The 18,541-nt window shown below is 43.9% G+C and overlaps 1 long non-coding RNA gene across 1 annotated transcript; it reads left to right on the plus strand.

The window, feature by feature from the left end:
- Positions 1–11,376: 11,376 nt before the first annotated feature.
- On the plus strand, positions 11,377–15,863 carry LOC148430954 (uncharacterized). The gene is made up of 3 exons (XR_015877319.1): positions 11,377–11,763; positions 13,192–13,260; positions 15,770–15,863. It is a non-coding gene; the product is annotated as an uncharacterized LOC148430954 (long non-coding RNA).
- Positions 15,864–18,541: the final 2,678 nt, after the last annotated feature.

Below are 18,541 nucleotides of genomic sequence, written 5' to 3' on the forward strand. Positions count from 1 at the left end.
ATTATTGTGTGCTTCTCTCATATATACTGTATATATATCACCTCATTATATGTGTGCTTCTCTCATATATACTGTATATATCACCTCATTATATGTGTGCTTCTCTCATATATACTGTATATATCACCTCATTATAATGTGTGCTTCTCTCATATATACTGTATATATCACCTCATTATATGTGTGCTCTCTATATATACTGTATATATCACCTCATTATATGTGTGCTTCTCTCATATATACTGTATATATATCACCTCATTATATGTGTGCTTCTCTCATATATACTGTATATATCACCTCATTATATGTGTGCTTCTCTCATATATACTGTATATATCACCTCATTATATGTGTGCTTCTCTCTATATATACTGTATATATATCACCTCATTATATGTGTGCTTCTCTCATATATACTGTATATTCACCTCATTATATGTGTGCTTCTCTCATATATACTGTATATATCACCTCATTATATGTGTGCTTCTCTCATATATACTGTATATATCACCTCATTATATGTGTGCTTCTCTCATATATACTGTATATCTTATTATATGTGTGCTTCTCTCATATATACTGTATATATATCATCTCATTATATGTGTGCTTCTCTCATATATACTGTATATATCACCTCATTATATGTGTGCTTCTCTCATATATACTGTATATATCACCTCATTATATGTGTGCTTCTCTTATATATACTGTATATATCACCTCATTATATGTGTGCTTCTCTCATATATACTGTATATATCACCTCATTATATGTGTGCTTCTCTCATATATACTGTGTATATATCACCTCATTATATGTGTGCTTCTCTCATATATACTGTATATATCACCTCATTATATGTGTGCTTCTCTCTGATATATACTGTATATCTTATTATATCTGTGCTTCTCTCATATATACTGTATATGTCACCTCATTATATGTGTGCTTCTCTCATATATACTGTATATATATCACCTCATTATATGCGTGCTTCTCTCATATATACTGTATATATCACCTCATTATATGTGTGCTTCTCTCATATATACTGTATATATATCACCTCATTATATGTGTGCTTCTCTCATATATACTGTATATATCACCTCATTATATGTGTGCTTCTCTCATATATACTGTATATATCACCTCATTATATGTGTGCTTCTCTCATATATACTGTATATTTCACCTCATTATATGTGTGCTTCTCTCATATATACTGTATATATCACCTCATTATATGTGTGCTTCTCTCATATATACTGTATATATCACCTCATTATATGTGTGCTTCTCTCATATATACTGTATATATCACCTCATTATATGTGTGCTTCTCTCATATATACTGTATATATCACCTCATTATATGTGTGCTTCTCTCATATATACTGTATATATCACGTCATTATATGTGTGCTTCTCTCATATATACTGTATATATCACCTCATTATATGTGTGCTTCTCTCATATATACTGTATATATATCACCTCATTATATGTGTGCTTCTCTCATATATACTGTATCTTATTATATGTGTGCTTCTCTTATATATACTGTATATATATAATCTCATTATATGTGTGCTTCTTTCATATATACTGTATTTATATCACCTCATTATATGTGTGCTTCTCTCATATATACTGTATATATATATATATATATATATATATCACCTCATTATATGTGTGCTTCTCTTATATATACTGTATATATCACCTCATTATATGTGTGCTTCTCTCATATATACTGTATATATCACCTCATTATATGTGTGCTTCTCTCATATATACTGTATCTTATTATATGTGTGCTTCTCTTATATATACTGTATATATCATCTCATTATATGTGTGCTACTCTCATATATACTGTATATATATATCACCTCATTATATGTGTGCTTCTCTCATATATACTGTATATATATCACCTCATTATATGTGTGCTTCTCTCATATATACTGTATATATCACCTCATTATATGTGTGCTCCTCTCATATATACTGTATATATATCACCTCATTATATGTGTGCTTCTCTCATATATACTGTATATATATCACCTCATTATATGTGTGCTTCTCTCATATATACTGTATATATCACCTCATTATATGTGTGCTTCTCTCATATATACTGTATATATCACCTCATTATATGTGTGCTTCTCTCATATATACTGTATATATATCACCTCATTATATGTGTGCTTCTCTCATATATACTGTATATATATCACCTCATTATATGTGTGCTTCTCTTATATATACTGTATATATCACCTCATTATATGTGTGCTTCTCTCATATATACTGTATATATCACCTCATTATATGTGTGCTTCTCTCATATATACTGTATATATCACCTCATTATATGTGTGCTTCTCTTATATATACTGTATATATCACCTCATTATATGTGTGCTTCTCTCATATATACTGTATATATATATCATCTCATTATATGTGTGCTTCTCTCATATATACTGTATATATCACCTCATTATATGTGTGCTTCTCTCATATATACTGTATATATCACCTCATTATATGTGTGCTTCTCTTATATATACTGTATATATATCACCTCATTATATGTGTGCTTCTCTCATATATACTGTATATCTCATTATATGTGTGCTTCTCTCATATATACTGTATATATCACCTCATTATATGTGTGCTTCTCTCATATATACTGTATATATCACCTCATTATTTGTGTGCTTCTCTCATATATACTGTATATCTTATTATATGTGTGCTTCTCTCATATATACTGTATATATATCATCTCATTATATGTGTGCTTCTCTCATATATACTGTATATATCACCTCATTATATGTGTGCTTCTCTCATATATACTGTATATATCACCTCATTATATGTGTGCTTCTCTTATATATACTGTATATATCACCTCATTATATGTGTGCTTCTCTCATATATACTGTATATATCACCTCATTATATGTGTGCTTCTCTCATATATACTGTATATATATCACCTCATTATATGTGTGCTTCTCTCATATATACTGTATATATCACCTCATTATATGTGTGCTCTCATATATACTGTATATATCACCTCATTATATGTGTGCTCTCATATATACTGTATATATCACCTCATTATATGTGTGCTTCTCTTATATATACTGTATATATATTATCATCTCATTATATGTGTGCTACTCTCATATATACTGTATATATATATATATATATATCACCTCATTATATGTGTGCTTCTCTCATATATACTGTATCTTATATGTGTGCTTCTCTTATATATACTGTATATATATCATCTCATTATATGTGTGCTTCTCTCATTTATACTGTATATATCACCTCATTATATGTGTGCTTCTCTCATATATACTGTATATATCACCTCATATGTGTGCTTCTCTTATATATACTGTATATATCACCTCATTATATGTGTGCTTCTCTCATATATACTGTGTATATATCACCTCATTATATGTGTGCTTCTCTCATATATACTGTATATATCACCTCATTATATGTGTGCTTCTCTCATATATACTGTATATATATATATCACCTCATTATATGTGTGCTTCTCTCATATATACTGTATATATCACCTCATTATATGTGTGCTTCTCTCATATACTGTATATATCACCTCATTATATGTGTGCTTCTCTTATATATACTGTATATATCACCTCATTATATGTGTGCTTCTCTCATATATACTGTATATATCACCTCATTATATGTGTGCTTCTCTCATATATACTGTATATATCACCTCATTATATGTGTGCTTCTCTTATATATACTGTATATATCACCTCATTATATGTGTGCTTCTCTCATATATACTGTATATATCACCTCATTATATGTGTGCTTCTCTCATATATACTGTATATATCACCTCATTATATGTGTGCTTCTCTCATATATATACTATATATATCACCTTATTATATGTGTGCTTCTCTCATATATACTGTATATATCACCTCATTATACGTGTGCTTCTCTCATATATACTGTATATCTCATTATATGTGTGCTTCTCTCATATATACTGTATATATCACCTCATTATATGTGTGCTTCTCTTATATATACTGTATATATCACCTCATTATATGTGTGCTTCTCTCATATATACTGTATATATCACCTCATGATATGTGTGCTTCTCTCATATATACTGTATCTTATTATATGTGTGCTTCTCTTATATATACTGTATATATATCATCTCATTATATGTGTGCTTCTCTCATATATACTGTATATATATATATATATATATATATATATATCACCTCATTATATGTGTGCTTCTTTCATATATACTGTATTTATATCACCTCATTATATGTGTGCTTCTCTCATATATACTGTATATATCACCTCATTATATGTGTGCTTCTCTCATATATACTGTATCTTATTATATGTGTGCTTCTCTTATATATACTGTATATATATCATCTCATTATATGTGTGCTACTCTCATATATACTGTATATATATATATATATATACATATATATATATATATCACCTCATTATATGTGTGCTTCTCTCATATATACTGTATCTTATATGTGTGCTTCTCTTATATATACTGTATATATATCATCTCATTATATGTGTGCTTCTCTCATTTATACTGTATATCTTATTATATGTGTGCTTCTCTTATATATACTGTATATATATCATCTCATTATATGTGTGCTACTCTCATATATACTGTATATATATATATATATATATATATATATATCACCTCATTATATGTGTGCTTCTCTCATATATACTGTATCTTATATGTGTGCTTCTCTTATATATACTGTATATATATCATCTCATTATATGTGTGCTTCTCTCATTTATACTGTATATATTATTATATGTGTGTTTCTCTTATATATACTGTATATATCATCATTATATGTGTGCTTCTCTCATATATACTGTATATCTTATTATATGTGTGCTTCTCTTATATATACTGTATATATCACCTCATTATATGTGTGCTTCTCTCATTTATACTGTATATCTTATTATATGTGTGCTTCTCTTATATATACTGTATATATCACCTCATTATATGTGTGCTCTCATATATACTGTATATCTCATATGTGTGCTTCTCTCATATATACTGTTTCTTATTATATGTGTGCTTCTCTTATATATACTGTATATATATCACCTCATTATATGTGTGCTTCTCTCATATATACTGTATATATATCACCTCATTATATGTGTGCTTCTCTCATATATACTGTATATATCACCTCATTATATGTGTGCTTCTCTCATATATACTGTATATATCACCTCATTATATGTGTGCTTCTCTCATATACACTGTATATATCACCTCATTATATGTGTGCTTCTCTCATATATACTGTATATATCACCTCATTATATGTGTGCTTCTCTCATATATACTGTATATATATATATATATATATATATATCACCTCATTATATGTGTGCTTCTCTCATTTATACTGTATATCTTATTATATGTGTGCTTCTCTTATATATACTGTATATATCACCTCATTATATGTGTGCTCTCATATATACTGTATATCTCATTATATGTGTGCTTCTCTTATATACTGTATATCTCATATGTGTGCTTCTCTCATATATACTGTTTCTTATTATATGTGTGCTTCTCTTATATATACTGTATATATATCATGTCATTATATGTGTGCTTCTCTCATATATACTGCATGCGCAGTTGTGCGAACATCGCTCGGAGCGAACGAGCGGCCGCTTACGAGCAGCTCTGAATCAGGCCCTCTGTTAGAGGAGCACCTCTCCTATTTTCCTGCTCCAGATGTAAAGCAGATGTGGGGGAGGGGCGGTACTCCAGGATGGGTTATGTGCTGCATGTTTGGCCATCCCTGGTAACTCTGCTGTACCCAGCACCTCTCAGGAACCACCTTGGGCTTGTTTAGCACAAGCCCTGACTGTTCTTGTAAATAGGCTTACAGCCCCTCCTACGTTTCCACAATTGGGGTTTGCATGGCAGGCGGTAGTCCCGCCTCCTGTTCTGGGAGTTCCGGGGCCGATAGTAATGTAGTGCCCCCCGCAACATGTCCTTAATCAGGCTGACCCAGGTTTGTCTGATTCTGGGGTGCGGAGCTTTCAGCAGGATCAATCTAGATCTGCTAAAAGACCGTTATTGTCATATCCATCCGCTCAGGATGATGTGGATGATGGCTCTGATGAGGGCAAAATTTTAGATTTTTCGGACACTCACTCTCCTCAAGTAGGGGCTAAGTCTAGTATTTACATTCCAGGCCTCATGCGGGCAGTCCGTGCGGCCATGGTAATTACTGACGACAACTTACCTGCAGCGCCTACTCATGCTTATTTTAAAGAGGTTAAAGGAGCTGCAGCAGTTTTCCCTCTATCTGGTCAGTTAGTTGATCACATGGAGGAGGCCTGGAAATCTCCAGGAAAAAAGATTTCAACCTCACAAGCGTCTGGCTCGTACATATCCCTTTGCCGAAGATTACTTCACTAAATGGGAGTCTCCTCCTCAGGTGGATTCTCACATGACGCGCTTAGTAAAGATCGCAACTTTGCCTATGCCGACTATGTCTTCTCTGACGGATACTACAGACCGTAAGGTGGAGGTGTGCTATTCCCTTGCTGGAGGAGCATCTAGACCAGCTATGGCTGTCTGCTCGGTGGCCCAGGCTATGGAAAGGTAGGCGGACGCTTTGGAAGCATCATTTGCTTCTGAGGGTACAGGTTATGTTAGTGGGTAACCTTCGGGATTCCGCTACGTACATTAACGAAGCAGCTTTGGATTTGAGCCTGCTTACTTCTAGGATTTCTGCGGCAGCTGTGGCCGCTCGACGCTCCTTGTGGTTACGTTCGTGGAGGGTGGACGCTGAATCAAAGAAAGGCTTGGAATGCTTACCCTATAATGGGCAGGTCCTGTTTGGACCAGCTTTGGACAAAATAGTGGACACGTTGGCAGCTGCCAAATCTGCATGTCTACCCTCAGCCCCGACTCCGTCTGGGTCTAAAAATCCGTCCTTTCGGCCCTATCGCCCTCTGGGAAAACCTAGTGTTCAGTCTTTTCCGAGACCTTCAGGTCCCAAAAAGACGCTAAGACCAAAAATCAAGTTTGGAGTACCAGACGTCCAGCTGCCAAGCCGACAAACCCTCAGCCTGACTGGTTGGGCCTCCCCTTGGGGGATACCAAGGTGGGAGGCCGACTTCTGCAATACGCCCAGTGTTGGTTCAAAACCACCACAGACACTTGGGTAAGGGAGGTGGTATCTCAGGGATATGCCCTCTCCTTCCGCAGAAGGCCTCCTCATCAGTTCTTTGTCACAGCACATCCTTCAGATCCAACGAAGGCTCTAGCGATCCAAGAGTCGGTGCGTTCTATGCTTCAGATAGGAGTAATAGAACCTGTTCCGTTATCCCTGAGAGGGACCGGATATTATTCCAACCTTTTTCTGGTTCAAAAACCAAATAGATCATACCGACCTATACTCAACCTCAAGTCCCTGAACAAGTTTTTAAGGGTCCCTCGGTTCCGAATGGAGACTCTGCGTTCTGTTGTTTTAGCTATGCAGCCTGGGGATTTTATGGAGTCCCTGGATATTCAGGATGCTTACCTGCATATCCCCATTGCCAGGGTTCATCAGCGTTACCTCAGATTTACAGTGTCGGACCTCCATTACCAGTTTCAGGCTCTACCGTTTGGCCTTTCCACGGCTCCTCGGGTGTTCACAAAAGTAATGGCGGTCATGGCGGCACACCTGTGGTTGCAGGGAGTTCGCCTGTTACCTTACTTGGACGACCTTCTATTGTTGGCAGGGTCGCCACAAGTCCTTTGCAGCCATCTACAACTGACAATATCTGTATTGCAGGCTCACGGCTGGATAGTGAATTGGAAGAATTCCTCTCTAATTACTTCTCAGAGAATGGTCCATCTCGGGGCATTGTTGGACTCTCAGCAACAGAGGATTTTCTTGACGGAGGAAAAGATAGCCCTGTTGCAGTCCAAGATACGCAATGTTCTAAGCAGTCGCCGAGTGTCTCTTCTCTCAGCGATGAAGTTACTGGGTTCCATGGTGTCAACGTTCGACATGGTGGAGTATGCCCAGTTCCATTCCAGGCCTCTACAAATGTTGATCCTGTCCAGATGGGACAGAAATCCCTGTCGAATAAAGACACAGATGATCAGGCTCACTCCGGAAGTGCGCCTGTCTTTGACGTGGTGGTTACAAAAGTCTCATCTCCGCAGGGGATGTCCGTTTTGGATTTTGGATTGGGTCCTTCTAACAACGGATGCCTGCCTTCGGGGCTGGGGTGCTGTGACAGGCCCACACATCTTCCAGGGCCGGTGGACGTCAGAGGAATCGGATCTGCCAATCAATATATTGGAAATTCGAGCAGTGTTCAGGGCGCTGCAGCATGCAAGACCGTTTCTGCTGGGGAAACCTGTGCAGGTTCAGTCAGACAACGCCACCACGGTGGCTTACCTAAATCGTCAGGGAGGAACTCGAAGCCAAGCGGCTCTAAGGGAGGTGTCCCGCATTCTGACTTGGGCAGAAGGCAATCTTCCGGCCTTTTCGGCCGTCTTCATTCCGGGTGTGCTCAACTGGGAGGTGGACTTCCTCAGCCGCCACGTTGTACACCCGAGGGAATGGTCTCTTCACCAGGAGGTGTTCCAACTCCTGGTGGACAAGTGGGGTCTTCCCGAAATAGACCTCATGGCCTCCAGACACAACCGCAAGCTGTTGGCGTACGGATCCCGAACAAGAGACACAGGAGCTCTCCTGGTGGACGCTCTGTCGGCACGATGGAACTTCCAGTTCGCGTACCTGTTTCCTCCATTCTCCCTGCTGCCTCGAGTAATTCGAAAGTTCAGGCAGGAAGGAGGCAAGATCCTGCTGGTGGTCCCTGCGTGGCCCAGAAGGAGTTGGTTCTCGGATCTCCAGTGTCTATCCATCGACACTCCTTGGCTGTTACCTCAGAGGCCAGACCTATTGTCTCAGGGTCCTTGTCTCTACCCGGACCTGAGTCGACTATCTTTGATGGCGTGGCTCTTGAGACTTCCCTCTTGAGGTCCAAGGGTTTCGCTAGAGCAGTGGTCAATACCATGTTACATGCTCGTAAGCCGGCTTCAGCTAGAATTTACCACATGGTGTGGCATACCTATTTTGAGTGGTGTCGCCCTAAAGCGTACGATCCTCGCGAGTTTAGAATATCGAAAAGTGTTGGCTTTCCTTCAGGCAGGCTTGGATTTAGGTCTACGCCTTGCTTCACTGAAGGTGCATGTTTCTGCCCTGTCGGTTTTGTTTCAACGAAGGATTGCTACGCGGCCTGATATCCGTACCTTTATGCAGGGTGTCCTTCGCATCCAGCCTCCCTATGTCCATTCGGTAGCTCCATGGGATCTGGTTGTGGTCCTGAAGGCACTACAGGATCCTCCATTTGAACCTCTGGGTTCTCTGGATCCGAAATGGCTTACGGCAAAGACAGTGTTCCTTTTGGCTATTGCTTCAGCCAGAGGGGTGTCGGATTTGGGGGCTCTTTCGTGTCGTCCCCCTTTTCTAATTTTTCATTCGGATAGGGCGTACCCGTCCCGAATTTCTTCCTAAAGTGGTGTCTAGTTTCCACATTAACGAGGAAATTGTGGTCCCAGCCTTTAATTCATCTGATCTCACAGCTGGTGAGGCTTCTTTTAGATGTAGTACGGGCTCTGCGGATTTACGTGGACCGTACCAGTTCTTTGAGAAAATCGGACTCTTTGTTTGTCCTATATGGATTTCATAAGAGGGGTTGGCCTGCCAATAAACAGGCTTTGGCACGCTGGATCTGCATGGCGATCTCTGAGGCATACACTCATGAGGGACTTCCAGTGCCACCCTCTGTGAAAACTCATTCTACAAGATCTGTGGGACCTTCGTGGGCAGCTCGACGTGGCGCCTCAGCTCTTCAGCTTTGTAAGGCGGCCACGTGGTCCTCTGTCCATACTTTCGTCAAGCATTACGCTTTTGACAGATTTGCTTCTCAGGATGCTTCCTTCGGGAGGCGGGTTCTCCTCTCGGCACAGGAGCGTCCCCTCCCTTGAAGGATACTGCTTTGGGACATCCCCAAGGTATCCCTGTGGATCCCTAAGGACCCTGAGGTAGAAAACAGGAGATATGGTAAGAACTTACCTTTGTTATCTCCGTTTCTACGAAGTCCTTAGGGTCCACAGGGCGCCCACCCTGACGCCCTGTGCTTCCGTAGGGTGTTGTTCTGGTCACCAGTTTCTGTCTCCCTTTTCTATGAGAATGTGAATCTTGTTTGTTCCAGACTTCCTTTTTCCTCTCTCCCGGCCTATGGCTTGATACTAAAACTGAGGTGCCTTGGCCTGGGGGCGGGGTATAGGAGGGGGCCCGGTGCATCCTGGGAGGAAATCTTTAACTCTGTGGTGCCCATGGCTGGAGCCAAGCCCTATACCCCAAGGTATCCCTGTGGATCCTAAGGACTTCGTAGAAACGGAGATAACAAAGGTAAGATCTTACCATATCTCCTGTTATCTGCTAGATATATCAGCATCACCTCTGCTGCAGGGCCTGTCAGATATATCTGTGAATAGCGTCGTTTGCGGACATATCGGGTGTGCTCACCTGCCGATGCACCATCGATATATCGTTCTTAGGGGGTCATTCAGACCCGCTCGCGAGCAAAGTTCGCTCGCAAGCCGGTCGATGTTGTGAGAATGCGCATGCGCACGACGGAGGGAGCTCCATCGTGCGCATGCGCGAGACCTGGTGAGCGACGAGAAATGCGTCGCTCGGGGTCTCGCACCAAAGGGGGCGTGCTGTCGATGGTGACTGACAACACGCCCCCTTTGGTGGGCGTGCCGGGGGCGTGGCGGCCAGACGGAGGCGTTCCCATGGGAACGCCTACCGTCTGTGTCCGGCCCCACTGACATCAGTAATGATGTCAGTGGGAGTGATTTTGGCTCTGATAGAGCCAAAATCACTCCTGGGCTTGCGGCAGCGAGACCCTACCGCAAGGGTCTCGTTGCAAGCCCGATGGTCGCGATGGTCTTGACCATCGCGACCATCATCATGGACGCTCGCATAAGCTGTGGGTGGTAACCCACAGCTATGCGAGCGTCCATAAGGCCGCTCCACATTTAAATAGGACGGCCCTGATTCAGAGCGAGCGTTCAGCTCTGAATCAGGGCCTTAGCTCAAACAACGATATAACGCTTAGATGTGTACTTAGCATAATACGTGTGTAATGTATATATTGTATCTACTTAAATGTTGCTTATTCCAATCTCTCTGTGTGAGGCTTTGTGCCACGAGGCAGCAGATACGTTATATATGGCACCTGAGATTATGTTACCTGGATAAGTGAACTTCCCACCACACAGCGCTTCACAATTACTCAGTAATTAATCAGACAAACACCCCACAATATAAATCGTGTCCAGCTTCAGCAATCTCTATGTATTTGTGGTCACTGCTGGAAACCTACGCTGACCCAAGTACTGCTATGGAGCGTATTGAATGTGTAGGTCAGGTGTGTAAATTATTATATTATATTAGTGATCATCAGCCCTTGTGTTTTATCCTCTATAGACATTGTCTGAATCGAGGCTTCACAGACATCACAAGCATCTGCTGTGCCCTGGGAGATCATGCCTACCCGAGCCAAACAGGTAATGCCACTGGTTACTGGGTGAGGAACTCCTCTCTCCTCCTCCCTCCTCATCCTCTCCCTTTCACCCCCACATCCCAGAGGTGCCCTAAGACATTGGCATACACTGAGCTCATTGTCATGTACACGGTTTTGATCTGTGTAACATTCTTTGTCAGCTCTAAAGCTGCACACACACACAACGATTTTGTTACCAACGATTTTATGAACAATTTTATGTCAGATTTTTTAAAGTGTAATGAACGATTTTTTTTGAACTACAAACGATTTTTGCACATTCCCTTAATGAAAATCGTTGAGTTGACAAGTCTGACAGAACTACAAACGTGAACGCGCATGAACGATTATCGTTCATCGTTTGACTTTGAAAGTGAAAGATTTTTTCAAACGATATCGTTTAACGATAATTGTTCAAAAAATCGTTGTGTGTGTGTATGCAGCTTAAGGGGTATATTTACTAAAGGTTGATTTTAATGGGTTTCTGGGGCTTAATCAAACATTTACTAACAGACAATTTTTATTTAGTTTTTTAAGTATTAGTAAATGTGTGATTTAGCTTCAGAAACGCAACATCAATGTTAATAGATTTTGATCGATTAAAATTGACCTTTAGTAAATATACCCCTAAGACTGTTTTGAGTAGTTTGAGATATTCAAGCTACCGTATCTGGCACCAACAATCATTCCAAGGTCAGTCACTTACATCACATTTCTACCCCATACTGGTTTTTGGTCTGAATAACAACTGAACCTCCTGACCATGTATGCATTCAGTTACTGCCACATGATCAGCTGACATAATATTTGCATTATGAGCAGGTGCAGCTAATAATGTGTGATTATGTGAGTACACTTTCTGCTACATCATCTAAGGCAACTAACTTTCTGATAATGCCATAATTTGTCCCATTTCCCGGCCCCTGAGGCGTCCTGTTCTGTTTTCCAACCCCTGCAGCATTTTGTTCCGCTTCCTACTCGCCGCGGCGTTGTGTTACTTTTCCCAGCCCCTGAGAAATGATTGTTTGTAAGGGAAGACACGTTCTATATAAAACCCTGTGTTCCGGCACCTTTGACCAGTTTCTTCCCTGATCTTATGATGGAGATTGTGTGTGTGTGTGTCTGTCTGTGTGTGTCTGTGTGTCTGTCTGTCTGTCTCGTTATCCTGCTCTGGGGAGGCTGCATGTTCTGTATTATCACATTGTTCTGTCTTTGCAGAGCGTGGCTCCAGTTCTTCCCTGATCTTATGATGGAGATCTTGTGTTACTGTGTGTGTGTGTGTGTATTACTGTGTGTGTGTGTGTGTTACTGTGTGTGTGTGTGTGTGTGTGTGTTACTGTGTGTGTGTGTGTGTTACTGTGTGTGTGTGATACGTTCTCCTGCTCTGGGGAGGCTGCATGTTCTGTATTATCACATTGTTCTGTCTTTGCAGAGCGTGGCTCCAGGTCTGACTCAGAAGCAAAGTGTCCCCAAACAGACAAAGGCCACTTCCAGGCGGAGGGTGAGACGATCTTATACTGAGATAAACCTTGCTATAGCCCAGAGTAATATTACTATGTAAGGGTAATATTTACTCTCTACTGTAACTTACATGGATATTAGATGTCACTGATACTTTGATTTGACCAAATTACAGGCCACGGAGATCCAAGGTGACTTCTAATATCCATATTCTTTTACAGTGTACTGTACATAGGGCCTGATTCAGACCCGGTCGCAAGCGCTGAGCGCTCGCAACCGGGTCGATGGTGGCCCAGAGCGCATGCGCGAGACCCGTCGCTCCGGGTCTCGCACCAAAGGGGGCGTGCTGTCAATGTTGAGTGACAGCACGCCCCCTTTGGTGGTCGGGTCGGGGGGGTGGCTGCCCAGACAGAGGCGTTCCCATGGGAACGCCTACCGTTTGGGGGCGGCCCCACTGACATCACAAATGATGTCAGTGGGAGAGCTTTCGGCTCTGCTTGAGCCGAAAGCTCTCTGGGGCTTGCGGCCACGAGACCCTACCACAAGGGTATCGTCGCAAGCCCGATGGTCACGATGGTCTTGACCATCATCCTGGCCGCTCACATTATCTGTGGGTGGCAACACACAGCAATGCGAGCGGCCAGGAGGCCGCTCCATAAAAACAAAAAAAGACGCCCTGATTCAGAGCGAGCGCTCTTTCAGTGCGTCCAGCCCTTAATCAGGGCCATAGGCCCTCATTCAGAGCCGTACGCTCTGAGCAGAGCGCTCGCTCTGAATGAGGGCCTGGCTCCATTTTCATGGAGCGTCCTCCTGGACGCTCGTATAGCTGTGGGTCACCACCCACAGGCTATACGAGCTATACAGGCTATACGAGCGTGCATTGTGATGGTCGCGATGGTCGAGACCATCGCGACCATCGAATTTGCGAGCCGGAGCCTGCGCTTGAGTTTCTCAACTGCAAGCTCCGGAGTGATTTTGGCTCTATCAGAGCCAAAATCACTCCCACTGACATCACTAGTGATGTCAGTGGGCCGGCTTCTGACGGGAGGCGTTCCCGTGGGAACGCCCCCGTCAGGGAGGCACGCCCCCGGCACGCCCACCAAATCAACATTGACAGCACGCCCCCTTTGATCGGACACAACGAGCGAAGGACTTTCCTTCGCTCGTCGCGTCTGGCGCATGCGCACGACGGAGCTCCCTCCGTCGTGCGCATGCTCAGTCCATAACATCGACCCACTTGCGAGCGGACAGCCGCTCGCGAGTGGGTCTGAATCAGGCCCATAGTTCATTATTCCCCATAAGACACAAGTACCTTTTGAAGTATAAGCGATGAAATCAGAATTGCTTTTATACAGATATGATTGTCAAGAGTTTATACCTATAGTAACATCACTTGTGTATTATAAACTTATAATTATAGAGATTTGTCCTCATTTCTAGGAGCATTGTGATTACAAATTATTCCAGATATGTCACTAGCCAATGTGATTGGGGTGTGGTCACCTCTCTAGGCCCATGTGATTGGGGTGTGGGCACCTCCCTAGGCCCATGTGATTGCGTTGTGGGCACCTCCCTAGGCCCATGTGATTGGGGTGTGGGCACCTCACTAGGCCCATGTGATTGCGGTGTAGGCACCTCCCTAGGCCCATGTGATTGCGGTGTGGGCACCTCCCTAGGCCCATGTGATTGGGGTGTGGGCACCTCCCTAGGCCCATGTGATTGCGGTGTGGGCACCTCTCTAGGCCCATGTGATTGCGGTGTGGGCACCTCTCTAGGCCCATGTGATTGGGGTGTGGGCACCTCCCTAGGCCCATGTGATTGGGGTGTGGGCACCTCCCTAGGCCCATGTGATTGCGGTGTGGGCACCTCTCTAGGCCCATGTGATTGGGGTATGGGCACCTCTCTAGGCCCATGTGATTGGGGTATGGGCACCTCTCTAGGCCCATGTGATTGGGGTGTGGGCACCTCCCTAGGCCCATGTGATTGGGGTGTGGGCACCTCCCTAGGCCCATGTGATTGTGGTGTGGGCACCTCTCTAGGCCCATGTGATTGGGGTGTGGGCACCTCTCTAGGCCCATGTGATTGGGGTGTGGGCACCTCTCTAGGCCCATGTGATTGGGGTGTGGGCACTTCCCTAGGCCCATGTGATTGGGGTGTGGGCACCTCCCTAGGCCCATGTGATTGGGGTGTGGTCACCTCTCTAGGCCCATGTGATTGGGGTGTGAGCACCTCCCTAGGCCCATGTGATTGGGGTGTGGGCACCTCTCTCTGTCTGTGCTGTATAGTAGAAGGAGGAACAGTTCCCTCAGTAACTAGTTAGCCACGGGGTGCTCCCATGTAGGATCACTGTTATGAGGGTGTATTATGGGCATGTAGATATAATTGCTAGTTGTGCAGAGCTGTACAGTAGCATAAATGCACATAACTCTGCTTACGGGTAACGATCCGCATTTATATCCGTGAGACTCTGATTCGCACCCACAGTCTTCAGGTGTGTGTCCGTCTCTCTGCTCTCAAATTCACTTTATTAATGTATTTGCATTCGTTAGGATGAAGATGACTCCACAGACATGGGGGATGGAGCGGATGAATGGACACAGGCCAAGACCCTGGTTAAGCCACCAGACCAGCTAGAATTAACGGAGGCTGTGAGTATTATTATTATTACATGTGCCAAATAATATTTCTTCTTCTTCAGGGTCCATAGGCTCCACAGGGAGACCTTAGGGTGTAGGATGGATCTGGATCCCGGGCACCACGCAGTTAAAGCTTTTGCTCCCAGGATGCACTGGTCCATCCTCCCTATATCCTGCACCCGAGCCAGAGACACCTTGGTTATAGTTGGTGCCCGGCCGGAGTCGGGTCACTGTGAACGCAGAGGGGCTGATTAGCAGTTCCAAAGCTAATTTTATTTTTATGATTTGGATAGTTTTTCTTCCATTAGAGCGCGCAGCAGCACACTGTCCACAGGACGTCTGCGCTGCCGCTCCATCACCCCGCCGGCGCCGGTGTCTTAGCGGGACATCCCGGACTGCGGACGGACGTACGGAGACAGGTAAGAGTGGGTCCCCGCTTGCGTATTAGCAGTTCTGCCTCCGGTCTCTGGGGACAGACCGGATGTGCTGACTGTGGAAGCAGGCACACAATACGCTGCTCTCCACTACACCACCAGGGACTTTTATTTGGCTGTGGGAGCCAGCGTCCCGGGGGTTAATCGTCAGCCAGGGGAGACAGCCTTCCCGGTTTTAGTGGCTCCTCCCCTCAGCTCAGCGCGCCTTTCCATTGTGGTCTGGCTTTGCTGAGCTGTTTCCTCCTGTGGCCACGCCCCCTCTGAGGTCTCCGGCGGCCATTTTATTGGATGGTGAACTCGCAGATCTCTCTGGCCAGCGTGTGGTCCAGTCCCCCTGTATACATCTCCCTTGGGTTGGTGTATGCAGCACTATACCCTTCCCAGACACTGACTCTGGGCAGGTGACTGTAGTGCCACGTTGCAGTATACTTCCTGCATTGTATGTGACTTATGCTAGCGCTGCCTGTCTGTGTCTTTGTTTCCTAACTCTCAGCATATATCTATACCTCTAATTCTGCCCTAATACAGGTGTAGTTAAGGTGGGTCTTAAAACTCACATATATAAAAGATAATATTTGTGAGGTCTGACACATACTGTTGTGTGCTGCATTGTGCCATATTTAGGCAAAGTGCTCCAGCAGCTTATCCAAGTGTCAGTCAGGACCAGTGTTTTTCTTCGGACTACTACCTGATCAGCTGATACGGGTGTTTTCAGTGGTTTTCCTGTGCCTCACATTTATAGAACGAAGGGCCTGATTCAGAGCCGGACGCTCGCTCTGAATCAGGGCCCTCCTACCTGAAAATGGAGCGGCCTCCTGGCCGCTCGCATAGCTGTGGGTGACCACCCACAGCATATGCAAGCGGCCAAAAAGATGGCCATCGGGCTTGCGACGAGACCCTGCGGTAGGGTCTCGGTGACTGCAAGCCCTGGAGTGATTTTGGCTCTATCAGAGCCAAAATCACTCCCACTGACATCACTAGTGATGTCAGTGGGCCCGGACCCAGACGGTAGGCGTTCCCATGGGAACGCCTCCGTCTGGCAGCCATGCCCCCGGCACGTCCACAAAAGGGGGCGTGCTGTCAGTCACCATCGACAGCACGCCCCCTTTGGTGCGAGACCCGGAGCGACAGCTTGGCTGTCGCTGTCCGGGTCTCGCGCATGTGCACGACGGAGCTCCCTCCGTCGTGCGCATGCGCATTGGGGTAACATCGACCCGCTTGCGTGCGTCCTGCGCTGAATGACCCCCCTAAGTATTTGTGAGGTTTTGTCACATACAGTTACAGTGCCATATTTGGGCTGTGTGCTCCTGCAGCTTACCCAGGCATAAGACAGGACCAGTATATTGCTTCCTACTATTATCCTACATGCACGTTGGTTGCATTATACCCAGTGCCATATTGTGTGCCATTTACTCTGCAGCTATGTCTAGCAAAGACAGGAGTATATACAGGCATCTGTCCCCATACTGCCATCAGGCCAGTTATGGGCTGTAGGCTTAAGTGAGAACGATTTGATAAGGGATATATATATATAACCTGGGCTCCTAGTGGATCCGGCTGTATAATCCCCGAGGGGGTTATCACAGCAGGACGTAATTCCCCCTTTGGGGTTGTCACATCAGGTTCAGTCGATAAAGGTACCTCCTGTACCCCCACCATTGGTAGACGTACTCTCTAACTCACTGCAGAGTCTGAGGTTTCATCTAATGCCTTTCAAACCATGTTGCAAGGTGGGAAACCTCTACCCAGTAAATCCTTTACACGTCCTGTGTTATCGTCACAGTCCATGCACAGATACTGGTCTCTCTAACCCTGACTCCCCTCCGGAGGAGGATGAGAGTCGGTCATAAATTAATATTCCTGCCTTGGTGCGAGCTGTCAGATCCATCTTATTAGTAGAAGATGACGAGCCAGCCCCTAAATCCAAGCACCCTCTGTACAAACGACAGAAAGTAGCCTCAAGCAGAATTCCCTCTATGGGATCATCTAGCTGAACTCATGGCTGCAGCCTGGCAATCGCCTGGTAAGAGGTTTCATACTGACCTCACGTTACTCTTTTCTTGTGGCTCATTGTGCAATATGGGAAACACCCTCTGCGGTGGATTCACATGTTACACGTTTAATTAAACGCGCTACATTGCCTATTCCTACAGTTACTTCCTTGAAGGACCCTTCGTATAGGAAAGTAGAAGCTTGCCTGAAATCGATATACTCTCTTTCAGGGGATGGTGCCCGTCCAACCATGGTTATT

This window comes from Taudactylus pleione, unplaced genomic scaffold, assembly GCF_031769625.1.
Source record: "Taudactylus pleione unplaced genomic scaffold, aTauple2 ptg003033l, whole genome shotgun sequence".
Taxonomy (NCBI): Eukaryota; Metazoa; Chordata; class Amphibia; order Anura; family Myobatrachidae; genus Taudactylus; species Taudactylus pleione.